The following is a 6,065-nucleotide window of genomic DNA, read 5'->3' as shown; positions in this document are numbered from 1 at the left end:
TATGACTGGGTTCGACTCCCAGGGTTCTGAACAGTGCCGGTGGGTGCTTTACATACGTTCAAACAAGTTGAGAGATTTTACACCTATGAAAATTATAACTTGTGTTAATACTGTCATATGTACACATGTTGATACCTACATTTGTAACAATATACATGAAATGGAATAATAAAAAAAAATGATAAAAAAAATGTGAGAGATTTTAAAAAGAACTTTTTGAAAGGAATCTGTTAACTGCACCATTTATTTTGGGTTTATATGATTTGTGTCTGCTTTTGTTACAGGGGGATCTCTGTCAGTGTCTCAATGTTGGTCTTCGTCGACAGATGTTTACATTCCCTAAAACTCGTTCCCATAGCTACATCAGGAAAGAAATTCAATGCAGTGTGAACTTACTATCACTCACTCGCTTCTTAATATCTCTATATTACAAGAGTACAACATATAATTAACATCACACACATATTTACACTGGTCCAGCCAGATTATTTACACGAACCGCCGTCATATAGCTGGAATATTGCGGAGTGCGGCGTTAAACAACAAACGTACGTTGAACCAGCTCTAGTATCTGTATGCCTCACCATCCCCCACCACACACACTCTCTCACTCACTCTCTCACTCACTCTCACTCTCACTCTCACTCTCTCACTCTCTCTCTCACTCTCTCTCTCTCTCTCTCTCTCTCTCTCTCTCTCTCTCTCTCTCTCTCTCTCTCTCTCTCTCTCTCTCTCTCTCTCAGTATATTGATCCGAGTGATATTCTCTATTCAGTATATTGATCCGAGTGATATTCCAATCAGACAAAAACTTTGATTTTATTATGAATAGGCCATAATACATTTATTAGAACTTCATCCCCGCCCTTTTCTCTACCATACATCCCTACTCCCATCATGTTAGTGATTCCAAGTGTCTACAGACGAACGGAGTGCAATGTCATCGTTTCTTTACGCCATGCAATTTACCACATACATAGTCCTATCAAACACTCATACTTCATGTGAATCACATCCATCGACATGTACACGGATGGCTTGAACAGTTTGTTTAAAGATAACCAAACCAAAAAAAATAATTCCCCATTCACATTTTTTTAAAATGTGATAATCTGAAAGTTTGTTTATTGTGGTGACAAATTGATTTCGTGTTAACGCTGACAAACTTTACATTCAAGATCATTCCAGCTTGTTAAAATCGCTCAAGCATTCACCACACTGATTGATCATAAATAATGGAGAAACTCAATTTCTTGCAGCAAATATCGATCATCTTTAAATCGATTTTCAAATGTTGTTGTGAGAGTGTATATATTGACATTTTTTTTTCATTCCTGTTATTCCCAGGAAATATGATACGGGCTGGTAGTTTGTGTTTTCTTTGAAGATCAATAACCCACTGAAGGGTACCTTGTCTCGATGTCCCAAGTTAAAAAAACAGCATAGTCATCAGTTCATTATTTCATCTTAGGCAAAAACTCAAGAACAGGGATGATCAATGCTATGGAACTATGCACATACAGCAGCCAATCGAGTCAATGATTATCGTTTGTGTGTTTGTTGTTTAAGGTCTCACTCACAACATTACAGCTGTATGACGTTGGGCTGTCAATAATCGAGTCTGGAGTTGTGAGTAGTGAGTATAGATTTACGCTGCTTTTAGCAATATTCCAGCAATATCACGGCGGGGGACACCAGAAATGGGCTTCTCACATTGCATGTCGGGAATGGAACCCAGGTCTTCGGCGTGACGAGCAAACGCTTTAACCACTGGGCTACCTGACCGCTCCGAGGCTGGATCAGGCAATCCAGTGATCGATATCATGAGCAACGATCTGTGCCGTCGGGTACACGCAATCGACCAAATCCACCCAATCCATTTGGTCACCTCTTGAGACCAGCAAAGGCTGCGTGGGACTAATTCTAACCCGGAAACCCCACGTGGGGAAAAGAGGAACGACCACCCGATCCCTTTAGACGCCTGGGACCGCCTCCGTGGTCTAGTGGTAGAGCGTCCGCCCGGAGAGCGGAAGGTCTGGGGTTCGATGCCCGGCCGCGTCATACCAAAATACGTTAAAACATGGTACTTGTTGTTACCCTGTCTGGCGCTCGCCATTAAGGGGATAAAACAAGGACTGGTCGGCTCGGAGTCCGTAAACTGTGTCTGAATGGGGTATTCATGTTAAACTGAGGCATGGTATCTCAGTGGGCTAGCACTATAAATCGGCATCAGTCTGGACTAGTACAAGCAGCCACACACACACGTGCATGCACGTGGCTATAAAAGTGCAATAATCTTGGACGCGACGTTAAACCACATTTCACCTCACCTCATCTTTAGGCGCAACTTACGACAAGCATAGTCGCCTGTTACGGCAGTTCGGATGGTTCCAGGATAAGCTAGTGTAATTACGAAAATGTCCACGAATCATCACTGCATATTGTACCTTGAGAGACAACCTAGTGTCTATATTTTATTGAATTAGATGAAAACCTCTGGTTGTTTCGCCATTATTTCTCGAAATGTTTTGTTTTGCCAATGATTAACGGAAGTTACGGAATGAAATGGTAAACATTCCAAAATTCTGTTTTTCGTGTTTTCATTTTAGTTAAAAAACTTGATCCAGAGTCACGTGTTAGAAGTGATCCGCGCTCACGTGGGATATCGCGAGATACGTCTTTCCCAGTGTGTTACACCTTCCTTGAAGCTGATACACTCATTTAACGCGAGAACGGTTTTCTGATGTTTGTTCAAAAGCAGTAAAATTGATCAAAAGGTTCAACGTTAAGCACTTCAAAGCCGGTCTTCAGCAACCCATGCATGCTGTAAAAGGCGACTAACGGGATCGGGTGGTCAGGCTCGCCGACTTGGTTGATGCATGTCATCAATCCCAATTGCGTGGATAGATGCTGATGATGTCGATCACTGGATTGTTTGGTACAGACTCGATTATTTACAGACCGCCGTCATATATTTGTAATATTGCTGAGTGCGGCGTTAAACAACAAACACACAAAACAAAACTTCAAAGCCGGGCCATGTAAACACGCCGTTCAGCATATGTGCGATGGAACGTCTCCTGTTCGCCGCAATGAGAACTTTTGATGACCTCCGATTCATACGTGTCTTGTACTAAATAGTGTATGTTTATAAATTATATATACGTGTGTCTCTATATGCCTGTGTACGTTAATGCTGGAGAAAACCATGCCAGTTTCTAAACGTGTCTGATCTATTTATCTTTTCAAAAACATATTTTTACACACAAATTAAAATGATGTGTCATGTGGCCATGACAACACATGGCGACATGTGACAACGTGACAACACATGACAGCACATGCAACACATACAAACACATGGCAAACATGAAAATACGTGACGACACAACATATGACAACAGCTGGCGACTCATGACGACACATCTCAACACGTAGTAACACATGAGAACACATTACAGTATATGGCAAGACATGACAACACATCACGACATATGAAAACACATTGCAGTACATTTCAAGACATAACACATGACAACACATCGACATATGACAGTACATGGCAAGACATGATAACACATCGTGACATATGACAACACATTGCAGTACATAGCGAGACATGACAACACATCATGACACATGACAACACATTGCAGTACATGGCAAGACGTACATGACAACACATTGCCACATATGACAACACATTGCAGTACATGACAAGACATGGCAACACATCGCGACATATGACAACACATTGCAGTACATGGCAATACATGACAACACATAGCGGCATATGACAACACATTGCAGTACATGGCAAGACATGATAACACATCGCGACATATGACAACACATTGCAGTACATGGCAAGACATGACAACACATCGTGACATATGACAACACATTGCAGTACATGGCAAGACATGACAACAAATCGTGACATATGACAACACATTGCAGTACATGGCAAGACATGACAACACATCGCGACATATGACAACACATTGCAGTACATGGCAAGACATGACAACACATCTCAACATATGACAACACATTGCAGTACATGGCAAGACATGACAACACATCGCCACATATGACAACACATTGCAGTACATGGCAAGACATGACAACACATTGCGACATATGACAACACATTGCAGTACATGGCGAGACATGACAACACATCGCTACATATGACAACACATTGCAGTACATGGCGAGACATGACAACACATCGCTACATATGACAACACATTGCAGTACATGGCAAGTCATGACAACACATAGCGGCATATGACAACACATTGCAGTACATGGCAAGACATGACAACACATCGTGACATATGACAACACATTGCAGTACATGGCAAGACATGACAACAAAATCGCGACATATGACAACACATTGCAGTACATGGCAAGACATGACAACGCATCGCGACATATGACAACACATTGCAGTACATGGCAAGACATGACAACACATCTCAACATATGACAACACATTGCAGTACATGGCAAGACATGACAACTCATCGCGACATATGACAACACATTGCAGTACATGGCAAGACATGACAACACATCGTGACATATGACAACACATTGCAGTACATGGCAAGACATGACAACACATCGCGACATATGACAACACATTGCAGTACATGGCAAGACATAACACATGACAACACATCGTGACATATGACAACACATTGCAGTACATGGCGAGACATGACAACACATCGCTACATATGACAACACATTGCAGTACATGGCAAGTCATGACAACACATAGCGGCATATGACAACACATTGCAGTACATGGCAAGACATGACAACACATCGTGACATATGACAACACATTGCAGTACATGGCAAGACATGACAACAAAATCGCGACATATGACAACACATTGCAGTACATGGCAAGACATGACAACGCATCGCGACATATGACAACACATTGCAGTACATGGCAAGACATGACAACACATCGTGACATATGACAACACATTGCAGTACATGGCGAGACATGACAACACATCGCTACATATGACAACACATAGCAGTACATGGCAAGTCATGACAACACATAGCGGCATATGACAACACATTGCAGTACATGGCAAGACATGACAACACATCGTGACATATGACAACACATTGCAGTACATGGCAAGACATGACAACACATCGTGACATATGACAACACATTGCAGTACATGGCAAGACATGACAACAAAATCGCGACATATGACAACACATTGCAGTACATGGCAAGACATGACAACGCATCGCGACATATGACAACACATTGCAGTACATGGCAAGACATGACAACACATCGCGACATATGACAACACATTGCAGTACATGGCAAGACATGACAACACATCGCGACATATGACAACACATTGCGGTACATGGCAAGACATGACAACACATCTCAACATATGACAACACATTGCAGTACATGGCGAGACATGACAACACATCGTGACATATGACAACACATTGCAGTACATGGCAAGACATGACAACACATCATGACATATGACAACACATTGCAGTACATGGCAAGACATGACAACACATCGCGACATATGACAACACATTGCAGTACATGGCAAGACATGACAACACATCGTGACATATGACAACACATTGCAGTACATGGCAAGACATGACAACACATCGCGACATATGACAACACATTGCGGTACATGGCAAGACATGACAACACATCTCAACATATGACAACACATTGCAGTACATGGCGAGACATGACAACACATCGTGACATATGACAACACATTGCAGTACATGGCAAGACATGACAACACATCATGACATATGACAACACATTGCAGTACATGGCAAGACATGACAACACATCGCGACATATGACAACACATTGCAGTACATGGCAAGACATGACAACACATGACAAAACATCGTGACACATGACAACACATTGCAGTACATGGCAAGACATGACAACACATCGCTACACATGACAATACATCGTGACATGACAACACATTGCAGTACATGGCAAGTCATGAC

This window comes from Haliotis cracherodii, unplaced genomic scaffold (genome assembly GCF_022045235.1).
Source record: "Haliotis cracherodii isolate W230 unplaced genomic scaffold, xgHalCrac1.p SCAF_7, whole genome shotgun sequence".
NCBI lineage: Eukaryota > Metazoa > Mollusca > Gastropoda > Lepetellida > Haliotidae > Haliotis > Haliotis cracherodii.
This window is presented reverse-complemented; position numbering follows the sequence as displayed.